The sequence below is a fragment of the Streptopelia decaocto genome (assembly GCF_964273445.1).
Source record: "Streptopelia decaocto genome assembly, chromosome: 1".
Lineage (NCBI taxonomy): Eukaryota > Metazoa > Chordata > Aves > Columbiformes > Columbidae > Streptopelia > Streptopelia decaocto.
The window spans coordinates 182,313,765-182,330,311 of record NC_138663.1 but is presented as its reverse complement, the minus strand read 5'-3'; the positions used below and the strand labels follow the sequence as shown (position 1 = coordinate 182,330,311).

Below are 16,547 nucleotides of genomic sequence, written 5' to 3'. Positions count from 1 at the left end.
CAGATCATTACTACTTGATTTGCTACCACCATCTCAAATGTGTTACTCTGCCCCAAAGTAAAACTAATCCACTTGCTATTCTGTTACTTATGTCTCTCCTTCTCTCAAGTCATCTAACAGATGCAGCTCTTCCAGTTAAAAAAACAACAAACCCCAAACAACAAAACCCTGCAGTTTGAAAACTGGAAGTTAGAGAAGGAGGATTTATTTTGTAATCAAAGGAGTGAGATACAGTTTTGAGTATGCTACATTAGCAAGGGGAAATGAGACAGCAGCTTGGCAGCAGCCCGTGCTTGTAGGATCTTAAGTAGAGCCTGGGCATTGTTTACCATGCACACTGGATTTACATATTGGGGAAACTCAGTAGTATTTCCAAGGAAATATTTACATTTGAGAACTACGTGGGGTTTTTTACTTTATACTGCAGGTAAAGATCTAGGTTTAATTTCATTTTAACCTCAAGTTATTCAATATCAAAACACATCGAGCTTCACAGATTTAAATGTAATCAACATACAAAAAACCCAAAGCAAATTCAAAAAGAACTGTCACGCAGAAGGTAAACCTACCATTTTTGTGCCACATATTCCTTTTCACTCTGAGTTACTGAATCAAGTTACTATCTATCCACACCTACCACAGTATAAATCCTTTTAGACCTTGATGCTCTCCCTGCAGACAATTTCCCAGACCTTGATAAACAGTCTTTTCAAATCATGGAAACATATTAGTTCAATCTTTTAAAATTTTCATAGCTGTGAAACAGCTTTTTGACGCTATGTTATAGAATCCTGTATCTTGCCAGGCAGTAGAAGGACTTGTATTAGTGCTTCTGGAAAGCAGAAGACATTTATCACATCTCATAAAGTGCTGGGCATCTCTCTTACTAATGGACTATAAAAATGAAGTCTACTGGTTAAACTGGGATAGAAAACTCATAGATATTTTCAGTTTTGACAACTCTTTATGCCCAAAGTAATGGAATACGTAATAAGGGACAACACTTCGCCAAAAATGGTTCTGCAGCATGTCTTTTCACCTGTCCTAAATGGTTCTGGACAATTCTGGAAGCAAACTCGGGGTAAGCACACTATAGGCGTATTCAGCACATCTCTGTAACTTCTGCAAACTGCTGTTGGGAGAGCGTTTGGCACCCAAGACACTAAACTGAAAGAGAAGGTACCAATGTTAACCTCAGTGATGTTTTGACTGTGGAACAGTATGACCAGAAGAGCGTCCATGCATCTTGAAAAAGCAAAGAACTTACAAGGAGACAAAAGTATAAATTCACCTAGGGAAACTGGTAGATACGCAGGTAGTTCTGATGAGACTGAGACCAACATTTGTGCTTGCCCAGATATAAATGGTAGAAGTTTATTTGCAGCTGTGAACACAAAGAGTGCTAAGTATGTCTAGTCTAATGCAATTTGAGAGATACTGTGAAGAAACTGGCAATGAACTTGGTGTTAAAGTTTTAATAAAAGGTTTGGAAGATGCAAGGATATTCCATTCCTGAGGTACTACAACTGCGAACAGAAAAACAGTCTAAAACAATACATCCATGAAGAGTAGTAATGCAGTCTTCTACACAGCTGTACCATCAAAACAAAGACCAACAGTTTCCACAACATTTATTCAAAACAAATTATTAATACACTCAAGAAAGGGTGTGTGACCTAGCAGGTGAGTATAAAAAGACTTGACATCATACAGGGGAGTCCAGCACAAAACCAACACCTAGAAGTTATTTTTAATTACTGACAAAAGGGCACAGCAAATTCTATTTCCATCTACATTTTGAAGTCATCTATGACAGCTTCACAACAAAAAGTCTGAAGGTTTTCAGTGGTTACTGGCCCAAGAGTATGTGAAGGAAGCACAGCTGGAACAGGACCAGATCTCAGCAGGGGTGGACGGAACAACAACAATGACTTCAAAAATATTTGTCCAAGCTGAAACTAAATGTAAATTGATTGGAACAATTAAAGATGACAACCTGCAAAAAACATGTAATACTATTAAGTGTTACAGACAATTTCTAGACATCATTCCACCTCTTCAAGCCTACAAAATACAGACCCCAGGATGACAATCCAAAATATTAATGAACATAAAACCACTAAACTTTATGGATAGACAAGTTCAAGAAAAAGACTAATAGTGTTTCTGTATTGGCATCAAGTGAACATCAGCATTAAGGAAGCTCAAAGTTCACTGTATAGGGCAAAGAATTAGCAAAAAAATGATCATTTCTGTAGCTCAGGAAACATTGTTTGTGTTTGCTGAACAGAAAAAGCAGCAATGTATGCATTCCAAACTATTATCACTTTCCTGAGATACAGACAGTATCTTTTAGTTAAGCTAAAGAGTTGACACTCCACAGAAATCTATTTTTACTAGATCTGGTCCTACAGGAAAAGCAGTGGCTCACAATTCAACTTGTGCACTATAAACTGCTGCCAAGTTGAATTTTGCTACAAATTGCCTGGGAATTTCCCCAAGCCAACAGTCTTAAAGAAATGGATGATAAAATATAGAAGCCTTATTGACAGACATAACAGAGAATCCAATTCATATTTTACATCACAGAAATGCACCAATGAATCAAGACATGTTACCTGTAGACATCTTAGCACAGATTGAACTAGAAATCCCATAACAATTAGAAGCTGGAGGTAAAGAAAAAGAAAAGGTACAGAGTTGGTGGATGCTGGAGGAAAGTAAGAACTCCTCAGGTTCCAGGAGACACCAGCAATAAACATCAATGGTCACAGACAACAATGCTGCCTGGGAAGTGGGACTGTAGCCCCACAAAAACTGTCTTCTCTGGTATCTGTCTGTCTGGGAATGAACAAGACTGTCCGTCAATTCCCCTCATCCACCAAAAAAGGGGGACTAGGCTAGGTAATAAGATTTGCCACTTTGACAGAGGCATCAACAGACAATCAGAACAACAGCACTTAACACCTTCCAAGCATTTGATATTTCTAGAGACCAACACATTTACAATAGTATAGACAATTCCATGAGTGACCTGCCAGCAAGGTAAATTAAATTGCTTAAAAGCATTTAGAAGTTAAAATCATTTAAGATAAAGTATTGACAAAGATGAAAAATTGTACACCACCTCAAATCAGGCTTCAATGGTTTTGCTTTCCCAGTAACGTGCAAGACAGAATGTTGCAGAAGCATGTTTGGTTAAGTAGTTAAAGTTGCAATAACAATTATTAAGGATCTCTGAGATATCTTGAGCCAAAATGACCATCAGCATAACACTGAGTTAGTTGATGTAGGTCCAAACTCAAGTAAAATTAAATGGCCACAAGGCAAAGAATAACAAACAATTATCCCAAGATCCACAGGACTCACAGCCCAAAGCAAATGAGTTATTAGTCTGAATCATAATCCACATTTCTGCAATTCCATTACATTATTGCCTACAAAAAAAACCAAAAAAACAAACAAAAAAAAAAATCAAAAGCTTTTGAGTTCTAAGTTCACAAACCTAGCTTTTTGAAATCAGATAACTTAAGCGTCACGTGTAATGACCTGGACCTCGCATAACTCATACACCTAAAGCTTGTCATACAGTGAAAAGCCTCAGAAGATCTCCATCTGCCCTGAAAAAAAAGAGACACTCATCTAATTCTATTTTAGTATTACCATCCACAGCAGTCAGCCTGTGACTCTGCTCAAAGCAGATTGCTCTCATCCTGACCAAGTGACCCAAGCAAACGATCACCAAGCCCTGGCCTTTCTGAGGACAAGGATCCGCAGCCCTCTTAACTAAGGCGTCGTCTGCCAAAACCAGTGTCCAATGCCCCAGTGTAACTGATCCAGCCTGGCAATTCTGGTGTAGTTTGCCAAAACAAGTCCCAGATTCAATCCACACATGTCAAGGTGAATTGTGTTCACTCTGTATACACAGACTGAGTCTAGAACTAGATGCTGTGTTTCCAAACTTGATCAGCACCCTTACTGCTCCCCCCACGCTGAGCAGGAACACCAGCTATCAAGAACTCCATCCAATGTGCAACATCGGGCACTACAGATACTTGGCCATTTCCAACTTTCACATATGTACATATGCGCCTTTCTCCCCACCTGAAAGCTTGCTACTTCTCCATTCATCATGTGATTAAATTTCACAATTATCTGAGACCATTTCCTTTAAAAAAAAAAGGGGGGGGGGCAGGAAAGATTTAACTAATTGTATTTTCTGAAATTCAAGGACTGCTGAGTTGCTGTGATTCATACTGTTTCACAACATAGATTATACACACATCTATGCATGCAGATTCACATCATGGCTACAGTTAAATTTCTATGCTGCATAAAGCAGAAAGTTACCCATTGCCATAACAACAAAATATCATCTTTAAAGCTCAAAGCTTAGCAGGAATGGGACCTATTGCTTCTAAGACAGAAGCTACCAAGCACCTAGCAGCAAAAAATTAAGAGATTTGAAGTCTTCATTATAATTTAAGACATTTATAACCAGATACATATTTGACCAAATGCAAACTTAAATCTTCAAAGCAAAGAACATTTCACAGAAATTACTTCCTGACATGAGATGTTCTGGAATAACACTTGATACCCCCCGTGACACTAATAAATTGCCTTTGACAAGGTTAAACAAATTACTAACACGCCTTGAGATGCTGCTCATAAAGCACAATTTGCTGTTACCCAACATATTTTCCCTTGTATCTACCGCTTATTTTCTTCGCACAACAAAAATCAGCAGAAAAGTTTCATTTTTGCTTTTAGCTGGTTTCACTTTCTAGTTGCCTGGAAGCAACAAAAAGTTTCTGTTTATGTTTAAACCAATCCTGGGTAATACTCAGGAAAGGAGGAATCAGGCATGATTCTAGCTGAAAGAATGCCTCTGCTACCACTCAGCAAGACGATTACAGTGTTTTGGGGAAGATCTTTTTATCTATGCACAGAAACACACGCTCAATCTCTTTAACTGGGAGTTCCGAGGGAACCTTTACGGCTCATGAGAAGCAAAAACAACTACAACCAAGAGAAGGAGGTGTTGAAACCCTCCACTTCCTTCTCCTCCCCGCCTGCCACAGCCGGCTCAGCTGCTCCGGTCGCGCTCCGCAGCTGCTTCTCCTCCCCGAACAACCACCCTCCTCCCGCGGCAGCCGCGCAGCAGCCCTGCCCGGGGCGCCGACAGCCCGAGGATCCCCCGCCCCTGCATCTCCGACCGGCCGGGGAGCCCGGGAAGGAAGACGGAAAGTTTCTTCAGCGGCGCCCCGGCCGCTAGCGCCCGCTCCCCGGCCCCCCTCGGGCAGGCAGGGGCAGCGGCGCCGGCACCGCCGCCTCCTCAGGGGCCGGGCTGCCCCACCGGGGACAGGTACAGCCGCTGCCCCGGTCCCCTCACACCCCTCTCCCCGCCCTGCCCAGGGGAAGGGAGCGGGTTGCCAGCCGCCGACTCACCGCCATGGCCCCGCCGGCTCTCCCGGCTAACGGTTCGGTCTCCGCCACCGGCGGGCAGCGGCACCAGGGCGGGGAGCAGAGGGGAGTTCCCGATGGCGCAGCTCGGGCAGGGGCGGCGCCGCGCCGGCCACTTCCCCCACCCCGTTACCCGCCCACTCGAGGTACCTGCGCTTCGGCCGAAGCCGCTTCGCCGCCTTGTCCTCCCCTCCCCGCACCTGTCACTGCCGCCCGCGGCCGCCACTGCTGCCGCCACCTTTTCCCCGCCACCTCAACACTCCCCCCCGCCCCGCCTGCCGCCGCGCGGCCGCCATCTTTGTGGAAGGCTGGGAGGGGCCGCGAGGGGGCAGTTGCCTCCGGCGCGCACTGCGCCTGCGCGGAAATCTTCCGTTCGGGGGCGTGTGTTTGTCGGCGGGAGGGGCGGGGTATGAGCGAGGGGCGGAGCCTTGGGGGCGGGGCCTGTGGGGAGGGCGGGGCAGTGTCTGTGGGGACGGGGTGTGGGGTGGGCCTGGGGTGGGGCCTGGGCTGAGCTTGGAACTGCCTATGGCCCTGGGGCTGGGGCCTGGGCTTAGCATTGGTCTTGGGCAGCACCTTGACCTGAGGTTGGGCCGAGGCCTTGGCCCTGGGCTGGGCCTGTGCCTGATGCTGGGGTTTGGCCCAGGCTTGGCCCCTGCTGGGCAGGGGCAAGGGTAGGAAGGGCTGCCCCTTCCCTGTGCTCTGAGGCAGCCCTTAACACCCTGAAAGTCAAAGGACTGTCAGCCAACCTGCCCTGAGGCAGAGCAGGTCTCTGGTGTCTGTGAGTACCAGAGGCGTTCCCTGCCTGGTGCCCAGGCATGTGGTGTCCAGCATCCGAGAGGAAACGTGCTTTTCCAGGCATCTATACAGGAAGGAACGATCTTCCCTGGACACCTGCAATGTTCAGCTGATGTCCTGAATGCTAATTTGTGATTATCCTTTGCTTAATGTTTGTCCTTTCAACCATTATGGATCGAAATGATTTTACTACAGTGTTTGGCTTAATGACCTTCTGCAGCAGTGGACTGCACAGAATGTGATGTTTTATAAAGTGGTTTTGTTAATTTGCCTTAAAGTTCTCTGTTATTAAGGTAATAAGTTGGTATTTCTCTTGCATTTTAGCAGTGTTTGTATCATTTTTATAGCTTAATGGCAGGCGGAAGGTAGCTCCTATCAACAGAGGATGTGCCAACCTATGTTTTGCCATCCTGGTTGCTCACTATAGGTCCCCTTTCCAAAACTTATAATTTGACTGGTGAAATAGCATCTTGGACTATGGTATGTCAAATCTCAAAAACTAGAGAGGCTCAGGCCTGATCAATATTTGGATGAACTACCTCGTTAGGTACTGCGGAAAGTGCTCTTGGTGATTCATCCAGTGGCATTCATCTGTCTATGAGTCAGGACTGAACAAATGCCACTGCGCAGCATTTTTGGGTTATACCATCCAGGGGCATAAAACCGGAGATCTTTGCCAATGGCAGCTGTTAGGAGATTGCTCGTTTCCTTGCCTTGCTCCAGTTTTGATATGGGTTTCTGGAATTAGCCAGCAGTTTCAGTGGAATGTAGCAAAGGGTTTCTGCAGTTGCTTTTGCCAGGCACCATGCAGTGATGGTGGTAGGGCCAGGAAAAGCAGCGGTAGCCATGGTCATGGGCATCGTTATGGGCAGCCACAGATCCTGGCTTTGTTTCAGGCCATACAGTTTTGCATTGGTGCATACAGCACCGATTGCATGTGCCCTCTGCCTGAGGGCCCCGGGGGTGAGTGTCCCTCATACCTTCTCCTGACCTCCCAGGGCTGCTGCTCCCTCACGTCCCTTGCAGGTGAAATTAAGAAATCTGTGCAATGTTTTGGGTGTGTGAATGCAGGTATTCAGCTGGGACAGGGAAAAGCTGAGGGTGTTTTGGGCTCTTCTCCCTGTCCAAACACCGGTCCCGGTGGTGTGTAAGTTTACATTGCATGACGCAGTCATTTGTCTGCTTCTTTCTTTTTAAATTCGTAGATAGACAAATATGTGTAAAGAAAATTCCATTTTCTGCTAGAAGACCAATTAAAGTCACCTGAAAATCATTCCAAATAATATTAAATGTGGGTGGAAGGCACGGGGGAACAAATATAGCGACCTCCTTATTTCTTTTTAGGGATTCATGTGAATAAATGGATTATTCTGAAACAAAACTAAATTAGACTGGGATTATTTACCAGTCCAAATTGTCTATACAGACCTCAGCTACTTCTAGATGATTGACCAAATGCTCTTGCTTTCCTCCATTGAAGAACTTCCCAGGAGGACCCATGGAGACAGAATTTCTCATGTCATATCATATATACGTCCAAGTACTAATGATGAACATTTATGGAATTGATATCGTAGCTAAAGCCAGTAGAGGAGAGAAGATAAATCCCTCAGGGGAACATTTTCAAAAGTACCCTCTCAAGATACAATCTTGACTGTATAGTAATGCCCCTCTTCTGTGGCTCTCATTTCCTCAGTCAGTCAAAGGTACTGTCTCCAGAGAACTGTGAAGAATTGGTGTTATAACAGTCATTATTTCATGTTTGCTTTAAGTTGTATTTACTCAGCAAATTAGGTAGCAATGTAGCTCCTGGGATCAGAATTGGGCAACTCACTTTAACATCTACATCACTTGATCCAGTTCTCCAATTCTCTCTATCCTTGCAGGAAATGGGGAAAACCTGCTGTTCTAAAGTTAAAATAATCTGGCTTAAGTTGGAGCGCTCAGGAAGTCTCCTAGGCACAACACCCCATTCCACAGTGAGTGACCTGCCTTTACGCCTGAGTCGAATTTGTAGGTCACCTGTAGTACCTACGCCAGAGGGGAGAACAGTGGCCACTCTTGGTAGTGGCAGCTCTGCCGTTGTCACATGGAGCTCCCCAAGCCTGCAAAGGCAGTGGTTGCCAAATGCACATCAGTAGACTCACAGTCAAATTTTACAGTATCTTCTGTACCAAAGAACATCCAAACTTCAGCTGAAAACACTACTGGGAACATTCACCGTGGTCTCACAGACCATCAAGTCAGGAGTCTGGAGTACGGACTGAGAGCCATGAAGTCAGTAGCTCTGCGACCTTCTCCCGGACAAGTAGTGTGTGTGTAATACACAACAATTAAAGAAGTACATCTAGGGTTTACTTTCTGAAACAGGTAACTGATTCATGAATACAGGTCCTTTAAAATAAACAAGCTGTAAGATGTTAGATGTCACTGCTCATTGCAGGGGAAGTGGACTAGATCACCTTTGAAGGTCCCTTCCAACCCAAACTATTTTACGTTAGCAGCTTTATAAGGTGAGGCTTGATCTCAATGTATTGGTAAAAAAATGCAGAAAACGTATTTACCACAAAGTTGAGTTACCGCTTCCTTTATGTCATTTCAGCTATATTGCATCTTCACCTGAGCTGCATCACACTCATATTTGTCTAGATCGCTTTCAAAGAGGCTGCCAATCAGTATAAATTATTTGCTGGTTTCTGATTTGTATGAAAGTATTCAAACAGTGAAAATCCCACTTTAATATCAGAATGATGCACCAAAATAAAAATTTGAGGAGAACTGTTTTATGCTAGGCATGATTCATTTCAATGGTAAAATACATGTTTCTGGGGAAAAGGGAATCTGAGATTTAATTGATATGATCAGCTGTGTTTTTACATAATTTGGCAAATGAGTAGAATTCAAAACACATTGAGCAATGTCATGTAATAAAATGTTATTGTATCTGTAACTTTTTTGACACTTGTTAAGGAATACATTTTCTATGATATATTTTGCTGTATGTTTTTCAAAATGCTGATGGACACCTTAAAAAGACACAAATCCACAAATCTTTGGCTTCCTTACCTGCTTTTCAGGGCATGGATGGCAAGGTAAATCATTCTCTGACAGGATTAAACCAGCTGAAGTTTTACAATGATGATACCAAAATGAACAGGAGGATTAAATGGATAAAAATGCAAATCTAGTCAGAGACAATAAAATTCAACCATTCAGCTCCTGCAGTACAGAAGTAACTCTAACACACTGTCAAGAATTTGGGGGAAATTGCAGTTTGTTAAAACTCAGGGGATAGCTGGAATCTACATTTCCCTGCTTACTGATTTGTCCCATTTTCTGGAAGAAATTCCATCAATTTGAATGGTATTACTTACAGAACTGAGTGTTGCTTAACAAGAACAGGCATGGCAGATTGTTTGCTTAAGATGTTCAGGTGCTAAACCAAACCAAACTCTATGATAAAAAAAATCAATTAGTCAAAAATTTTCAAACTTGGTTCCAAGATTTAGACTTTGAAAACATTAGCTGGAGCCCAGCTGACAGAGCTGTCTAATTGTGCGGCATTTAAATTGTGATATGTTTATTTGCCAATCAGAAAAGCAAAATAGAGTCAGGGTTTACATGCACAGGAAGAGTAACTACACAGTATACACCCCAACTTCATTTATCTCACTTTATTAAAATAGAAACATATATACAGCACAAAGTACTCATTATAATACTACTTTGTAAATTCAAGTCGAAGCATCACATACAAATCTAGAAAAATTCCAGACAATGATGTTCATTGGCATTTTTGAAACTGATCGTTTTGTATCTTGTAAATCTTTACTTGTTGAAATCAGCCACTAGCTGAACTGTGATTTACCCATCAAGAATTAAAGCTATGATTTTGAAACGATACTTAAAGCAGCAGTTGTAGACACCAACAAAGTAGTATTTATTGGCCTCATCACTTTTAAAAAACACTAAGGTTTGTTTTGGCTTTCTGAGCTCTTTCTGTACTGTCTTTAGTGATGTCTTAGTTAAGAGTTGGCTTGCAATAGATAAATAGATAATCAGTCGGCCCCAGCTGTAATCAAAATGTTTACCAGAAGCATACTTTGAATTCATGCTTCTGCTTGGAGTTGGTTTGAAATAATTTGGTAGCTGTCCTTTTCAAACCACAGTGAAAAGTTAGACATGAAAACATCAATTGTATGGAAACAGAAATACTTAGAAAATTCATGCACAGAATTTAAGTTGTAAGGTTACCAGCCCATGTTTATTTAGGAGCTTTTTCCTTCTTGACTATTCAGGAATTTCATACCCAAGTTTAGATTTTTTCAGGAGATTTGCTCTGAAGATAAATGGTAGTTTTCATCTGATGGATCACTGAGAGTCAAGTGTGAATTTTCTGGAAGATTTTGGTGGAAGAGCTGTACCTGGCAGCATTTCGGATGGCCTGACCATGCTTAGGACTTTTTGGCCTAGTTGAGTAGCAAGGAAGTTACCTTTCCTGTTTGATCAGCACTGCCTCTAACTTGAGGAGTTTTGGGACACATAAGATTTCCATTATCTCATCCTGAAATGCTGGGTTTGGGGTTTCTGCTGTGACTCTTTTTTTTCCAGCCCTTTGAAATATCAGGCTTATGTTGTGCTTGCAAACAAAGGAGTTGGAGAAAGTTTTCGTCAGCCTCTTCACATAAGGGTGTATTTCAAGTTGCTCAGTAAAAATGCCTCGCAGTGCAAGTCCTTGTCTGGCAAGATAACAGCCTGAGTTCAATGTACTCATGGAATACTAATTAGCCTCTTCATTCAGATTTTCCTGATGGTTTGTTGTTGTTGTTTTGGGATGGTGGCTTTTGTTGTTGTTGTTGGTTTGGTTTGGTTTGGTTTGTTTTTTTCCCCCAATAAGACTGAATATTTAGCATGTTGTCAACATTCTCTGGTTTTCTGGAAGAATTTAACTGCTTCATGGTGACTTGGAGAAAACTGGCTCCTCTCATGTTTATTTTGAGTCTTTTACTTCCAAATGAAATATCCAGACAACGTGAGAGCATCATCTGTGTGTTTAGACAAATACTGTTTGCACCTACAAAAACTCCGTGACAGTGGAAATCAAGAATACTTCACTAGCTTCAGAATAATGGAGCCATTGAAAAATCTTCAGACCAGGATGAGCACAAAGAACAGTCTTGTTTTCTCAAGTTCTGAGCAGGCAAAAGCTCAAGTCGTGGTTGATGAGGTGTCTCAGAAATGTTAACAGTGTCAAGCGACTGGCATTTGGTTCCTGTGGCAGGAAATAGTGAAGGCAGCACGGTGCTACAAGCAGTCGACGCTGGCCTTATTGTTGTTGGAATTGTAGTTTCCTCCTTTTTAATCATCATGTCTTGTAAGTGAATTTGTTTTAGCCCCCGGAGAATACATATTTTGCTTTTGTGTGGTCTCTGCTCGTTTGGTAAGAATGGTACTGGCTAATGTACACACAACTCTTGGGCAAACTGAAATATTTAGCTGGTCATTTAGCTTACGCAACTGCATTTGTTGCAGAAAAGTTTGGAACATGGCAGGATGAAGAAGGGGAATAGTGTATGCCATGAAGGGCTACTAAAAGCAGGCACCCTTCTGCCTTAGGGAGTCTCTGAGCTCCAAATTACTAAGGGCTGGGAAAATATTGGGGAGAAGCATCCCAGTGCAGTTGCCCATTGCGTTGCTGTTGGCCATTGCTGGAGACGGGATGCCAGGCTTTTACAAAGAACTGCTCCTTGGTCTGACCCACTGTGCCTGTTTTCATTTACATCTGCTTTTATATTTTATCTCTGCAAAAAAACGTAACAAAGAATAGGCTATTAAAAAAAAATAAAAGTTTTATTATTCTGTAAGGAAAAACTATCCCTTTGAAATCAAAGGCGCCAGCTAAGGTTTGTCCAGTTGTATGTTGGTATAGTTAGTGATGAACATTAGTATATGTGAGGCATGAGCAGAAAACGTAAGTACTTGCTGTGTATGGTTTTAGATTCTTGCCAGGAAATATTACTCAATTAAATGAAATCCTTTTATTTTCCTTGAAGCATATATTTGTTTCTAGCCGATTCTGTTTTAACACTGAGAACTATTTAACTCCGCTTTAATTTTCTCCCAAGTAAATTGTAATCGTTCCACACACTTCAAGCAGAGATACTAGGTAGTTAAACCTTGTGCGTGACTGATTCCGAATACAACTGCAGGTACTTCTATGCAAGCCAGGAGACTCCGCTGGCTGTAGAAGTGAGCAAAGCAGCTTCTGCTTAATTTTGTGTGTTCCTACAAACAAATACACAACTGACAAGTGCTCCCTAATACAGTATTAAAAATAAGAAGCAAAAGGGAATTAAAATGAGTAGTCTGGACTTCTACTTGATATTTTTAACTCAAGTGTTCTTTCACTCCAAGCAATGTTTATGTTCAGCGATCATAACTTAAGCAGTGTCTTGTACGCTGACCTTCCAAATGATAACAGCCTTGCATTTCTTGGAAGGACCTATCTTTGGAAATTAGAATCATACAGCTTGAAATGTTGCTGATGCATAAAACAAGAAAATGATATTTCTTCTGCATGGTCTCTGGTCTTCTAGGAATCATTCCACATTTGTTCCGGGGTGGATGAGCACCGCTCCTAGGGCCTCAGCATGTGAGAAGAGTCCAGAGACACAGTCTACATAGTCAGCATGACCATCTTGCCTCATAGACAGCCCTTAAGCTCTGTGTCACAGTGGGAAGTTCCATCACTGTCTCACTCTGGATTGAGCAAGAAGTACCTGTCCATCTTTGCAGATCAGATTCTCTTTTGGAAAGATAAAACCCATGCGGTAGCAGAGCTCTCTGTGGGCAAAGCTGTGATTTAAAATTGTTTTGGCTGAGAAACAGTCATCAAAACCACAATAAACAGTGATTATCTTTTACATATTTTCTTCATGAGTGTTTTCTTTTTATGGTAAGTACTTCAATATTCTGAGCATTTATTAAAATATGGACATAGGAACTCCAGAAATATAGGAACTTCATAATTATTATAATGCCTCTTCAGTAATTCTCTCCCCCTCTCTCTGGTTTTCATCATCTTTTGAGATTAAGGATTAATTTTTAAGTGTAAGTCTGTGTTCTTCATACCAGTAACTGATGTGGAGCATCAATGTCACACTTAAAATGACAAAAAGATAGTTTGCTTCAGACCTCTTAATCATGTAGTGGTTTGGGTTTTCATCTTGCTAAGAGTATTAAAGCGTAGTACTTACTACAGAAACATTATTCTGGAGTGAGCAATTTGTTTCATGCAAAATTTGAGATGTCTGGGGAAATGTTAATTTTGGGTTTCCTGGTAGAAGGCATGCGATTTATGTGTTTTTTCCCCATTTCAGATTCTAGTCACAGTGTGGCCTGTCATTGAATACTTGGTTAAGAGTTTCTTCTCTTTTCCTCCAGGATATTTGTTCTTCAGTCTTAGATCAGTCACAGATCCTTCCATTTTGGTATCGTTTTTTCTACCTTTGGTTTAGGCAATATTCTTATGTTTTATTTTCAGTGCGGTGCAGCCCACCTCATTTTTTTTCCTATTCCATTTTTTTTCTTATTCCCTCTGACTTTAAATGAGAATGATAAAGACCAAGTCTGCCCAAGTTAGCTAGTGTCAGACATAAAAGTCTTTTACAATCTTTCTTTCCACTGGCACTTACTGACTGAAGATATAGAATGATGCAATGTATAAATCTTCTTTTGTTCCCTTCTGTATATCTGTAGGGATTCAGCTCCTCCAGGATTTTCACTTGTTGCACTCTTCAATTTAAGATTATTTTCTTTAATTTCTTTCTGCTGCTGGCACAATGGCATGTTCATTAATCACTCCACCCCAAGGTGCTTGAAAGAAATTGTCTTTATCTGGTGACACAGTTCCAACACCTTTTGCTTAACAGAACATGTGCTTTTACAGAGCTCCTCCCCTGGATATTTTTGTGTGTCTGGACGGAGAGCCCACTGAAAGGTATAACTGACTGCTACGGGGAGAACAGTTTGGCTGCAAGATAAGGAAAGCAGTCTAGACAGATCTGTCTCAGCACACAGGATAAGGTTATTTTGCCTATCTGAAGTTCTGTTCCAATCATTTGGTGCATGTTTATATTTTTAGTGATGACATCCTATTTCTTCAAGGATTTTTATGAGGAGCAATCAGACTCCTCTAGCCTCACATCCTCCTACAAATCACAGTTTATTTGAGATTTTAGGTTTTGTGCTCAGGGCTGCTCATCTCTCTAAAAACATTTTCTTTCGGTGGAAGAAGAATTTCCATATTCTTCCTGAAGTATTTTAATGTGCAATAGTTGAAGAATTTATGTTTATTCATGTATCAGATGTTTTGACATTTCAGGCTGCAGGGGCATTTGATGCAAGGTGTGTGTCAAAAAGATGTGGGGCTACATGGGGAATGCTGAAGGCTAATGCGGACAATGTTATGATACGACGTTGTTGCAGACTCAATCAGTGCCTCCCTTGGGATAGATTTACACATACCCCAAATACCTGCAAGACTAGACTTGTGGGCTGTTAGACAGAGAAGCCATAATATGGTCTTAACACAAACCTCTTAGACCACTTTTTCACTTTTCCAGGCACATTTTTGTTGCCTGCAGACAGTCTGCCAAGGAGTCTTATGTTAGTGGAACAGGAGATGATGTCCAGCAGCGTTTTAGAAAACCTTGTCAGAAAGTGATATAGCTGGAGTTATCGTGCTGAACTCTGATCCTCTCTGAAACAAGAATACAGCAGAAAAAGGTTTAGAGGAAGCAACAAAAATAGGCTGCTGTGTGAGGCAGAGACAGAAAGGTCAGGCTATTAGATGCTGTGAAGAAACAAACAAGGGATGATACAGTAGGTATATGCAAAATTTTCCTTAGATTCTGCAAAAGCATGAGCTCAAGGGAGTTCCCAGTGAGGTTAAAATAGCAGTATACCTCAAACTGATTAAATGTGTCTCTCCAAAAAGGACATAGACTTTCAGAACTCATTACTCAGGCAAAAGTTTTAGGAGGAGTTGAATAAGAATTTCTGCTACTACCTTAAATAGAATATAACATGGAAGAGGTTATAAAACTTAATGTTCCAGGATGAAAGCCACTTCCTATTTAGGGTCAGGAAGACACTTCCCCTGGAGGTACAATATTAAGGATTGTCCATCACAGGATTTTTTAGCTTTATATCTCAGTCCAAATACAGTCAGTGGCAGAGTTTCCCAAGATGAAGCTCTGTTTGGTAACTCTTGGTCTACTCTGTTCTAAATTTAAACCCACTTTTCAAATGTCTCAGACCATACTGCCTTATTATTTTTTCTTTGTCATATACAAGCATAAGAAATAAGAGGAAGCCATTTCCCTGCTCATCTGAACACAAATGTACTAATTTTAGCATTGCTTGTGTAAGGGAGACAGTTTTCTGATAGTTTCTTTTCCCTAAAATATTGTAGACCAAATTCTGCCCACCCTGGGTAACAAAAGCCAAATTGAGGCAGTGGTCCTTGATTTAGTACCAGTGAATTTGTACAACATTTGAGAGCAATAAAACTCCTACGTTTTTGCGATGGTGCTTACCATGAGTGGGAAAGCTGCTAGTTAATGGTCTTACTGACTCACCTTCCTGCCCACCTGGACTTGGGGAAGCAGAAAGTGGATGGGACATGGTCAGAAGGGACAACAGCATTGCTGGTAACCCACCAATGGGGCATCGAGCAGTCATCAGTGCAGAAAGCGGAAAAGTGCAATTAATCCTCTAAATGTGAGAAAAATCTGCTGTCATTTTGCGCAAAATAACCTCAATTGACTGAACATTACTTCCGCCATTTTTGTAAGTGGTAAAATATTAAGTACAGTCTTTCAGAGATACTAATTTCTGATCTGCTTTAAAGAATAAATATGAAGGTGATGTTGTGCACCCTCCCTGAAATACTTGGAAGGGTCTTCTTCCTTAGAAAAGCATCCTCTTTTCCTTGATCCTCTGCATCAGATGATCTCTATTTGCCACCACTATGTTAGCAATGGCACATTTTGGGCTGTTTGGCAAAGCTTGAGTCATGAAAGTTGAGGTATGTGGTATAGAAAAAGGCTTTGATACACCAATAAAGCCATATCTCTGGGTGGTAAAAGTATATGGGATTTTATCTCCTATTTTATTAGGTAGATTAATTACAGGGTTGTAGCTATCACCCCACAGTTAAATCACAGCAGTCTTACTTATTTTTCAGTCTCTTGCTCAGTTCTCTCCATACTTAAATCTCACAA

General features: G+C 41.6%; 1 protein-coding gene across 4 annotated transcripts in view; it reads right to left on the bottom strand.

Annotated features, from left to right (window-relative positions):
• The window catches only part of FNDC3A (fibronectin type III domain containing 3A), a 121,704-nt gene extending 115,847 nt beyond the window's left edge, over nucleotides 1-5,857 (bottom strand). Inside the window, exon 1 of one of the 4 annotated variants that reach the window (XM_082054722.1) lies at nucleotides 5,617-5,857. The gene's annotated coding sequence lies outside the window, so the exon portion shown is untranslated. Of the gene's footprint in view, nucleotides 1-5,451; nucleotides 5,594-5,616 lie in introns of those variants that run through there. The other 3 variants (XM_082054725.1, XM_082054723.1, XM_082054724.1) reach the window with 3 other exon arrangements.
• Between the last annotated feature and the right edge of the window lie 10,690 nt (nucleotides 5,858-16,547).